This window comes from Hippocampus bargibanti, linkage group LG16, assembly GCF_051943395.1.
Source record: "Hippocampus bargibanti isolate YZ-2025 linkage group LG16, ASM5194339v1, whole genome shotgun sequence".
In the NCBI taxonomy this organism is placed as follows: domain Eukaryota; kingdom Metazoa; phylum Chordata; class Actinopteri; order Syngnathiformes; family Syngnathidae; genus Hippocampus; species Hippocampus bargibanti.
The window spans coordinates 8,726,467-8,739,159 of record NC_142749.1 but is presented as its reverse complement, the minus strand read 5'-3'; positions in this window follow the sequence as shown (position 1 = coordinate 8,739,159).

Sequence of the window (12,693 nt, the reverse complement as noted above, 5' to 3'; positions counted from 1 at the left end):
TATATCGATACTATTTCTATGCACGCACGGAGAAAATTACATGCGCGCAGGGTCAGATATATCGATAGTCCCGGTTATATCGATATTTTTCGGACTCCCTAGAATATAGATATAACGAGACTTTACTGTATATAAACTGAAAATTCAACAAATTACATGATCTGTGTGTAATACACTCCCGTCTCGTGGGAAGTAGAATTTGGACGCAGAAGCCAACCTGACACGAAAAGTAAAAGAATTGATTTCAGAAAATACAAAGTGACTACAGACAGGATGCAGAGGACACGGAAGAGAGCTGACCTTCTGACTGTGAGAAACCTTGACGTACTGAGTAATCCGAGTTTAGAAACTGTGAGACATCAAGCCTGTATGACAGAATAAAGGACAAAGCATAAACTAGCCAGTGACTGGTTAACAAACATTAAGGAGAAACAGACAGTCAGAACAGTACCCTGAAATAGCACAGCATAGGTGGAAACTATCAACTGTCACATACCATGGCACTGAACTACACTTGAATTATAATAATTAATATTTAATCTTACAATTTTGAGATCATTACGTTGTCAACGTTTGTTGATGTAAATAAGAACAATATCGATTGATTGATTGATTGATTGATTGATTCATGGAGAGGACATGGAGGAGTGTGAACAAGGGAGCATTAACTATGTGGCAGCAGATTCAGAGAAGCAAATTCTTCATTGAATAAATTGTTTTAGAGATTCTATTTTCAACAAAATAATTTGTGGCATAAAATGTGTGTATTGTGTCAGAGTAAAAAGTTTTGTCGTTTCAGTTGTCATAATGAGTCAATTTAGCAGTTTTCATGTCAACAAAACTGGGGGAACTTTGATTGCATAAAAGCCACCGAGGCCAACACGGACTGTTCAAACTGTTACACATTCGCTGTTACATACAATTCATAATGTTCAGCTAACCTAACATACAGTACTTTTTGTCCATATCTGATTGGACACTGAGCATTCTCATGACTCTCACATGAAAACTTTGTCTTTACAAGTAAACCGCCGTTGGCCTTTCAAATATTCAAAATTAATGTTACAGATATGCTTCTATCAGTCCATGTCTTTGAACATCTGATTTAAACAAGCACACAAGGCTAAAACAAGTCTGTCGGAGGGGGACAAAAAATAGTTGTTGCTACTAGATTTTAGCAATACGATGATTAAATGTGCATCTAAGGGGCTTGATTTGATGCTTTTACTGAATGATTCATGAGTAGTGGGTTTGAATTTTCTGTTTCAGTAGGGTACACGTGAATGTGGCTGCCAAATTTAACTAATTCACTGCATAAACATTCAATGCACCGTAAGAAACCTTAAACTCTCTTCTTTCATCAGATAAACAGAGTTAATTCTTAAATTATATGGGTTTGGAGTTATACGAGCTTGAAATGAGGTCAATAGTCCAAAATACAACGCAATCCATATATATTGGTTTATATAAGGATTTAACAACAGCTGAAACTGGAAGAAAGCACTAACATGGAAAAAAGGGAAATGCTGCCCCCTTGTGGAAAGGAAAAAACATTGCCAGAGGCCATGGCCAGTGCTTTATAGGCACCCAGACAAGAAAAAACGAAACCCAAACAAATTCGGGAGAGTCACTCTACGTCAATTTCCAATTCCCGAATACATTCGTGAATGGCAGTGAATGAGTTAAGCACGGATCATAAAATCCATTCACACAGCAAGTCTGTATTTAATAACCAAGCCGTGTACATGATAAAATTAAAACATGTTGATATCAATGAATCAATACAGCGAATCACTATTTGGTAATTCGAAAGCAGCCAACAATATAGAAGAAAGCAAAGTCTGCAAATGTTCTAAATCTTACCTACTCTTGGTTTGGAGGGTTAGCTGATTATCAGAGTAAGTCTCCTGAGCCATTAAACCTGTACACACGCAGGTTTCAAGAGCACAAAAAGGTCCAAATCCTTTCTGCTGACCCTGAGGCACGGCCTTTCACGTCTATATTCATTATGGAAGTGTTTTCCCACGGGGATTGATGCTGTATCCATACACATCAGGTTCTAATGTTCATCATATCTGACTCATTTTTAGGCTATTTTCTCATGTCAAAATGTGTCAGAAGGACAGATTGATGTAATTAACTCATTTGGGAATTGAAAATATGACAGAGCGCTCAGTCTGGGTTTTGTCTTTTCTTGCTTGGGTACCAATAAAGCGCTGGCCAGACCTCTGGCACTATTTTTTTTTCCTTCCACAAGGGGGGCGAATTTCCCTTTTTTTCCACGTTAGCGCTTTGTTCCAGCTTCAGCTGTTGTTAAATCGCTATATAAACCAATATGTATGTGTTGCATTATATTTTGGATAGTCATTTCAAGCTCATATAACTCCTGACCCATATAATTTAGGAATTAATTCTTTTTTTAATGAAAGAAGAGAGCCTAAGGTTTCTTACGGCACATTGAATGTTGATGTAATTCTAAAAGTCAATATTCTGTGGGTCCTGGAATGCAAGTGACATTGAACAAAACCCTGGCACTGGACTGGCCACATTTTTGCACATGTCTAGAAGTGAATGAGTAAAGTATCAATTTTGGGGTGTGCACACTTATGCAACCACATAATTGGACATTAGTCTCTCTTCATGCGACAGATTTGTTTATTCTCCATGTTATCCATAAAAGTTCTTTGACCAACATTCTCATTTTCAATATTGTCGATAAAGCAATTAGAGGGCAACAGGAAAAAAAATCATGATCCGTTCTCTTTGCGCACTGCTGGGTCTTGAAAAATGAATGCTTCTTTGTCGACACGCATACATGACGACATGTTTGTCAAAATATCCATTCTCAGCCGCTGGTGGCCGAGATAGATCCCGACACACAAGGGAACTACGAGGCACTGTATAGGAGACACGCCAGCACAAAACCCATGTTGGATGCCATATTGAATTGGTCAACTTTATTTATTTAAACCTTTTGCTGTTCTACCCTTCCTAGCACTTACTACCGACAATGAGATGCACATCTATCCAGACATTATTTTCCGAATATACACACAAGTGTTTGAATTTGCCCCGCAGGGTCTTTAACTATGGTGTCGTTTTTCATTGAGCTTCGGCCTCAATATGTTCTATAAACACGTTGCAATTTTGTAACCCGGCCAGAATACCGGTGCACAATCATAAATAAATGCTTGATATCTTTTCAATATTTGGACTGAAAACTCCCAAGTTTCTGACTGAAATGTGACTACCAAGCTTTTACTATCGTTTGCACTCAGAGCTCTTTTAGTGAATAGGCCTGTCTATGAGGAACACTACCAGAGAAGCTTCCTTATCTGGCCTGGCAGCATGTTTTTCAAACAATGACTTTGATAAAAACCCAAATGACAACACTTTTCTTGGTGGGGGGTTCTCATTTGAGCAGATATCTCTTGTCAGGTGGCCATATTGCAGCCGCCTGTGTCTTGCGGGGAAACAAAAAGCAAAAAGCAATCGGTGGCTATTCAGTAAAGCACCCATCCGTCAAAATGCATGAACGTGTGAGAAAGGGAAATCTACTTTGTGTTTTGTTGTTGTTTCCCGTCCTATTTGATGTTATTTTCCACAATTATTTACTAAAAGTTTCATGTTTAGGTTGACTAAGGAAGCGGTATGTTAGTTTTTCCGCTCCCATTCCGTCCTCCCATTTTGCAACGGTGGTTGGCTTCTTCAATTTTCTTTTTTAAACATTGTTATCCCAGCCTTTCCATTCTATGATTTTCAACAGCAGAAAGCAACGAGACAAGTATCATAATATTTGAGTGAGATTCTCAAGCGAGAAAAATGAAATATTCACCTCAACCTGTCAACATGTCATACTTTAACATAATTTGAATGACTGCCCTTATTTCATAACAAGGTATGGGCAAAGATTCAATAATATTATAACGCCATTCAAGGTTTTTTTTTAAAGGTCCCGGTGGGGAAAATATTCCTGGGATGAGTTTTTCCAAAGAACTTCTATGAACCAATCTGTGTGGAACCATAATGAAACCTTTACAGTCATATTTTGGGAGCGCAAGGATTTCTGAAAGCATAGTTGTGTCAGTGTAAATGCATCCTCGCAGTTCAATAGCAAAAAGATGAACCTCGTTTCAAAAGAGGGGAGGGGGGGGGGTGGTACGGAGAAGCGCTTGTAACTAATCGAGCCTTTGCATGAAAACTGGAGGATTTGAGGCTTTAGAGAGAAATAAAATTGATAGTGTGTGAAAAAGCTGAGAGGAGAAAGAAAGTGAGAGAAGCAGCAGAGTTATGAGATGGCGTTTTGGAGAGCAGGCCTCCTATTTCCTGTTGCAGTAATCATTTTAAACCCTCGCAATATTCCCCTGACCTTGGCCAAATTGTTCTTGGATCACGTGAGGACGCTTCTCTCTACACTTATTCCTGCTTCGGATTTGTGCTTTAGAGAAAAAAATTGATGTTTATGAGATTTCACGTTTCAAGCTGTAATTGCCGCAGTTGCCCTTCTCATTGTGCATAACCATGAGGAACAATTCAATGTGAGGGGGCTCTGAAGGTTCTCCTTTCACTTCCATGAATTTGTTCACTTGCTTGGGATATTAATACAACACGATGTCATCCTTTGGAGTTATCAAAAAAAAAATCTATTGATCACTCTGGATTGAGTCATCATGCTTTTCTCTGGAGGGTTTATTGGAGTGGGAGGAGGGGGTGGGTGGCTGTGAACCCGTGAAAGCTGCAGATGTGCACAAACTGTCTCCCTCTAGTGTCTTTCCCCTCTGTTTAACTAAAGCGAGCGAGCCGCCGACTGCAGGGAGGAAGCCAGGCTGTAACATGCATAATTGACAGTCCTATTTCAGGAATTAGCCAGCCTCCGAAAAGCAGTCTGTCAGCCCTTTCATCTTGCTTAAAAAGCACATTCCGGACATAAATGATCCGCTGAAACTGGTGAAACAAATTCAAGATTCTTGTTTTTGTCATCAATGTGTTTGCTTTCCCAGAGGTGGTTATCATATGGCCACCTTTGTTACCAAAGAGAGACGATTTGAAGGCAGATCAGTGAAAAGATGTTCTGGTGATAAATGATTTCTTTCATTATTCCCGCTTTAACTCCACAGATGAGTTAATTAAACTGTGCCAGGGGCTACACACTAACATTCCACATAGATGAGGCCACTGCGATATGCTGACATTTAATCACATTACTAAGAAATGAAAATGTAATATTGATGTTGTGATGATAACCATGGGACCGGAATTGGGACTGGTTGCGACTGTAAATACGACTTGTACAATTAATTGAATATCGATTACATACACTAATTAATTTTGCCAAACGAATGCTCACGTAAATACCATGTAGACAAAAGCATAATGGCCAATGACAAGCATGAAAATGACAACAAAAGTGTAAAAAAAAAATTGCAACCAACCATGATACACATTAGTTTATTAGCGAGACATTATATTCCTCACTCCCTGACAATTGCAGGTATCAATATGCCTTCATTGTGCATCAGAATGGGAAACTCACCATCCTTAACTGACTGCATGATATCTAATCGGGGTGTGGGGGATATACAATATAACTCAAACAACTTGGAAGAAAAAAAAACATAACAGTGCAGATTATGTTTCACATCAGAGCTTTCCGCTTGATCTAAAATCTATATGACCCTAGGTGGGATCATGTTTCTCAACTAGAGAAGCACTTAGGGGAGCACAGACCACTGCCAAGGTTGAGCTGGTATTAATGGTGAGTTTGCTTTTTCAACTGCATTGTCATGACCAGCAGTTGAGGCATTGAGCAGAGTATATTGTCACCTCCACTCCACCCAAAAAAAAACAAAACAAAACAATGCAGTCAATGATAATAATAAAGGAACTTCTCTTTGAAGCCAAAACTCTATTGCACATCGAGCGATGCCGCCTAAACCGACTGAACTGAGTTTGAAGAGTTAGCAATTGTACATTCTTTGTTTTTGTATTTTGGGATTCAGTTTATGTGCATTAGGAATGGACAATATGAAATTGGTATATCCATCTATCTATCGATCCATCCATCCTTGTCTGTATTGATATACTGTAGATATCTCCATATATTGTGAGCCGCATTTGTTTAGTGCAGATTTTTTTTTCTGTGTGTAATCAAGTAAAGTCTACAAACAGTCAAATAGCAAGGCTTGAATGTGCAATACTTTGGTTTTCCATCTTTATGAATGGGTGTCATGATCTAATTTCACAATCAACAATATTTTGATGACATGTTCACACTGAATGTTGTGGTTGTAATTACGTTGTTTTTTTCTTCAATGAGCGGGGCTCATTTTCAGTTAATGGGAGAGAATGTTTAACTCATGTCTCCTCTTGATTTTCAAAACAAACATCTTTGTATTTATTTATTTATTTATTTTTCAGTTTCCGTGTGTGGACCACAACCAATGGCTTGAAGTCCTCTGTACTAACAGACGATTCTCAAAAATATCTATTCTTCTACTTATTTTTCATTAAAACCCATAATGAGATTGAGATTGGTATTTGTTTTCAAATGCAATGACAAACGTGTCATTGTCTTGTCATTCAGCCCTAGTATTAAAAAACGCATTTAGATGTGGGACTCTTTAGGCCAATGCTGTTCAATTACGAGCGGATGACGATGACATCATTTACCTGCTCCACTGGGCCAGGAGATAAGTACATGCCCCCGCTGCTCCGACCAAGCCTCGGGAGTCTATGATGATTCCAGCAAGAGTGTGTGCGCTGCACATGATGGAGGACGGTGTTCAAGTCCCTGGATCCTGCCATCCTGTCACCTGTACAGAAGGCAGCGGGAGGGCCAAGGTCCATGTCGACATTTTGGAGAGCTCTGTCGAGAATAGCTCCACTGAGAGAGGAAATGGAAAACACTTATATAGGGTATATCAAATAAGTTTTTTGTTTCAAATGTGCATTTGTGCTTCTATTATGTCTGCAAAATGTATTCAAAGTGTAGTCGTGACATTATTCATTCATTATTTGAATGCAGATATAACAAAAAGAAACACTGACAAAAATGCACCTTATCCCCCCACTCCTAACATTTTTGTGTATTATTATTATTGTTAATAATAATAATAATAATAATAATAATAATAATAGCCAGTCTTTTGGATCATTTCGGTTACATTTTCCCCCCACTTACTCATTACAACCATGCATTGAAGTCTGTTACTGCAAAAAAAGACCTTAACACTGACCTTGCCTTGTCAGTGCCACCCAGACAAGAAGCAAGATGCACCACAACCACAGAACACCCCCCGCTCTCCCAACTATGCTGAAGGGTTGAATTTTGCCTGTCTCATCAGTCTCCCGGCTTCGGCTGGTGTACGCCTTATTTCCCAATTCCTACACATTCCCTTTTCAGTTGATCACCACCCAGATGGGAAAACATTGCTCTTGGCAGAAAAAGACAGCAAGACACTTGGCAAATAGATGCAAGCTGTCAATACAGATTAGCTTTTATCAGATAAACTTTATGTGCAACATTGGAGCGTCCTTAGTTTGGGTAACAGCCTGATTTGGGGTTACGATTGATCGTGTGACTGTGCAGGTGGGTCAAAGCTGGGACAAATTTGTGTTTAATATGACACGATGATGTCCCACTATATTGATGATAAAAGCTAAACAGCAATGAACATTTTAGAGGTCAATTCTCGGGAAAAGGGATTTCAAAAAATAATCTAATGTTAAATGTTTTTCCCCTCAATTTTACAATTGCACTTAAGTATGCGATTATTTTATGCCTTATCTCACAATTTCAACAAACAATAGATAAATCGGTGTAACAATCAACATTAGCCATGCTGCTTCTCCAGATGTGAGCGACTTGTTCACTCGGTGGCAGCATAATACCGTTGTTAGAAAAAACGAAGAAGAACTAGACTCATCTACTGTATGTGACTCAGTAATTGACAGTAATCAGTACAGTATTCTTTTCCTCCGGAGAAAAAGGTCGTATGCCCCTGAAAGCGTTATGTCACCACCACATAGATGCTATGCAATATGATGCAAATGTTGTTTTTCATTATGTAGTCACATTAAGATAGCTGATTTAAAGACCAAGTTATGAGGTTGTTTACACACAACAAATACACCACTTGTAACTATTTGGATTATGTTTAGTTGGATACTGGACTACAAGTGGGAGTGACATTAAACGAGGGAGAAGCTCTTTTTTTTTAGATTAGTTCACCATGTCAAATTCCTGCGTGATAATTCAAAGCAATCCAGCAAAGCAATTCCAGATGAACGTCAAATCTAAAAACAACTCCCAAGGTAGGTTGCTTGTATCTCAAGGGACCACATTGATTTTATTTTAATGTTTCTTTGAGTGTTTTCAGAAAGGCTCAAAAAATGTGTCTTCACAATATTTGATAATTGTTTTATTGTGGCGGGCACTAGGACCAGACATCTCACCCAGCAGGTGTACGGGATGGGGTGGGTTTATATCACATATATTTCACTGCAGTTTCCGTTTTGTCTCTCTTTCTACTTGTTAGCAGTTGGAATAAAGACGTATTTCAATCGACCGTGTGTTCTCATTCCTCAACTGCTACACTGGTGACCCCGACATTCGAAATGTTCATGGCAGCAGACGAAGAGATATCTTCCACGGCCATGCCGCCATGACCGGCGCCTCAGCTCGCAGCTGCCGCCTACGCCGCGAAGCTGCCCGCGTTTTGGAATAGCGACCCGGCTTCGTGGTTCCAACATGTGGAAGCGCTTTTCCACCTACGAGGCGTCACGACAGATGAGCCGAAATATTATCTGGTCGTGGCGTCTCTCAACGAACAGACGACTCGTCGTGTGCTGCCTCTCTTGCGTGCACCTCCACCGAGCGAAAAATACGCAGCGCTCAAACACCTGCTGGTCCGACGGTTCACGTTATCGGCCTCTGAGAGAGCAGACAGGCTTCTTTCTCTTCCCGGACTCGGCGACGGAACAGCAGTGGACCTGATGGACAAAATGTTGTCGCTACTAGGTTCGGATGACGGCGGATTCCTGTTCCCCCACGTGTTCCTTCGCCAGCTACTGGCCTCTGTGCGCGCCGTGCTAGCCAACTCGACGTGCCTAGCCACCGGCGACTACCAAGGTTTGGCTGAAGAAGCGGACCGGGTGCTTCTGGCGACACGGAGGTTCGCCGTGCAAGGCGTGACGGCCGAACCCCTCGGCGGAGTGGCAGCGAACATCGACCCGACCCTAGTAGCCGGAGTGGTCATGCAGAAGCGACACGAGAAAGCCCTCTGTTTTTTCCACCAGCGGTTTGGCGCCAAGGCCCGATGCTGCACACCACCCTGAACCTACGAGGCTCCGGGAAACGGCAGCGCCGGCACCCAATAGCGGCCGTGGGTGCCGGCAACGAAAGCGAGCTGCTTTTTAATCACAGACTCCTCGTCAGGTAGACGTTTTCTGGTGGACAGCGGGGCACAAGTAAGCCTGCTGACGCTCACGGCCTCGGACAAGACACAGGTGGATGTGGGCCTCCCCTGCGCGCAGCTAACGGCTTGCCCATCGCCAGCTTTGGCACCAGGTCGGTAACTGTGTGTTTCCACGAACGAAAATTTGAGTGGGACTTTATTGTGGCCTCGATTACAGTTCCGATAATCGGCGCGGATTTTTTATGCGCTCATGGACTGCTTGTGGACATTGCTAACCGTTGTTTGATCGACGCCATCTCTTTCGCCACTTTCCCATGTGAGGCTGGGGGGCTTGGAGCGTTGACGCACGCAATTTATTTAACGTCAGGTAACGTTTATGAACGCCTGCTGACCGATTATCCGTCGTTAACCACACCCGCCTTTTCCAATGCCGATACAAAACACGGGGTACAACATTTCATTCCCACGGTTGGCCCGCCAGTTTTTGCCCGCGCTCGTCGCCTCGACGCGGCAACATTGGCAATGGCGAAAGGGGAGTTCGCGACGATGGAGCGTTTGGGCATCGTGAGGCGTTCCAACAGCCCGTGGGCCTCACCATTACACATGGTGCCCAAAAGTGACGGTTCTTGGCGGCCGTGCGGTGATTTTCGTCTGCTTAATAATGTAACCACACACGACCGTTACCCAATTCCACACATCCAGGACTTTTCCGCATGTTTGGCCGGAGCCGTGATCTTTTCCAAAGTTGATCTCGTTCGCGGTTATCACCAGGTTCCGGTACAGGCAGAAGATGTGCCAAAAACTGCAGTAATAACCCCTTTTGGCCTCTTTGAAAACCTCCAGCCTCTCCGCGGCATGCCAGGGTTGAGTGTCGTTCCCCCACTCAGTTCTCACCCGGATCACCTGCCCGAGCAATTTCACCTTCACCACCGAACGACGGACTGCATAGTCGTTGTGGCAGGCTGGTCAAGCCCCCTGCAAGATTTTTGCCTTGACTGTCCTTCTGGGTGTTCTGGGGGCGGCTGTGTGGCGGGCACTAGGACCAGACATCTCACCCAGCAGGTGTACGGGAGGGGGCGGGTTTATATCACATATATTTCACTGCAGTTTCCGTTTTGTCTCTCTTTCTACTTGTTAGCAGTTGGAATAAAGACGTACTCCAAACGACCGTGTGTTCTCATTCCTCAACTGCTATATTATAAGCAAAAATGCATTCCGTTGTTTTTTGAACATGTCCCTCAAAGGCAAGACATTGGAGTCCCCTGTGTTAAAAGACCATTTAGATACATTTACCACAGAAGAGAAAAGCGTAGTTGTATTCACCTTCAGTACTGCTTTTCTTTTCACCACATGTGGTGGGTGATGCGTATTATAATTGCATGCTGTGATATTTGAAGGAATTTTTTGAATAGAAATAAACATTAAAAGGGATAGTGGTCTGTGTTACTTCCAAAGGCATAACACGTAATAGTCACTGTAAAAGGGAAGAGCCAGTCCACTCCAAATAGCAAACAATCTCGGGCGGAGAGATGAAGAGGGGGAGGCAATGGCAGCAGCAAATGATACAAGCCTTCTACACCTTGTCAGTTATTAGGAGAAGAGAAATCTGACACAACTTTGTGTTGTCCGGAAAAAGAAAAATAATTGGCTAGTATGAGGCAGCAATACCTCCCGAGTACACTTTGAAGAGACTGTCATAAAGTTATGAAGCTTAAAGCAGTTGGGAGTTGTGGAGCTGAAATACAAATTAGAAAAAAAATACGTATCTTCTTCTTCTTTTCCTTTCGGCCTTTCCCTTCAAGGGGTCGCCACAGCGAATCAGTAACCTCCATCTTCAGAGGTATGATACGTTTGTTTTGGCCAAGCTTTTACGTCGGATGCCCTTCCTGGCACAACCCTCTGTATTTATCCAGGCACAAGAAGACTATATATATATATATATATATATATATATATATATATATATATATATATATATATACATACTCGACGAGTGGTTGCAACAGATCCCGGAAACAACATCGAATATCTTGGTCCAGAAAAGCGCAGTGCTGGGAACAGCACGGATACTGCGCAGAACCCATGGTGGGTGAGACGCGGATTATATATATATATACACAGTAAAGTCTCGTTATATCGATATCGGTTATAACGATAGTACCGCTTATTACGATATTATTTTCATTTCCCTTGCACATTTCTAGTCTTTTTATGTATAATTAGTACCGTTTAGTACGATACCTGGTTGTTACGATAATCCGGTTATTACGGTGCTCCTTTTCATCCCCCGCCGGCCATTTTTGTTGTTTACATCGATATATCCGTTGCGCCATTGGTCAACTTGGTCACGTGTCTTGTTACGTGAGCAGCTCTCTCGAGCAGACGCCATTTTCAGACGGCAGCTCGTGTGTATCAGACGGTTGCTTGTGTGTCTTCAACAATGGACTGTTTTGGATGCCATCAGAGCAATTTCCAAAGCGTGGAGCACGGTGTCCGAAAACAACATCAAGAACTGCTTCCGTCACTGCAAATTTGAAAATCCAGGGTGCAGTGAGGAAACATCTGCAGCTAACGAAGAGGATGACGACAACATTCCTCTTGCAGTGTTGGCTGAAAAGCTAAAAGTCGCCGACATTGCATCGTATGTCGCAGTCGACAAAGACATTGCGACATTCCCAAGCTCATCAGATGCGGATATCGCAGCGGAGGTCAAAGCCAAGTATACCACAGTAGATTCCCGTGATGATGATGATGCTGATGACGATGAAGAAGAAGCGACTGAATGCACACCTTTTGCAACTTCGACAAAAGCGTTGCAAGGGGTTGCGGACACGCGATCTTTCTTTGAATCCGTAGAAAATGCATCCGGTTTTTTAGAAACGTTAAACAAGATGGAAGTGTTCATATTAAAATATAAAAATGGGAAGCAGAAGAAGATTGATGACTTTTTTAAATAGCTTACATACATACTAATTGCAGTGTTATGTACATGTACTGTTACATGAATGCAAGTGTTTTTTGCAACAATGTTTGTTGTTTTGTCTGCTGAAGCGTCATGATTTTGAAAATGACTGTACATTCCATACTGTGCATTAAAGGGCAACCAACATCACTTTTTGTGTTTCATGAGTTAGTTAAAAAGCTGTTGTAACGTCACAGCTGCACGCCGGCATTCTATTCAGACACTCTCGAACGTCACCTAAGTTATGTAAACGTTGCAGTTTTGGTTTTTCATCCATGTACAGTATTTAATTGTGTTGCATCCAGATATCTTTAT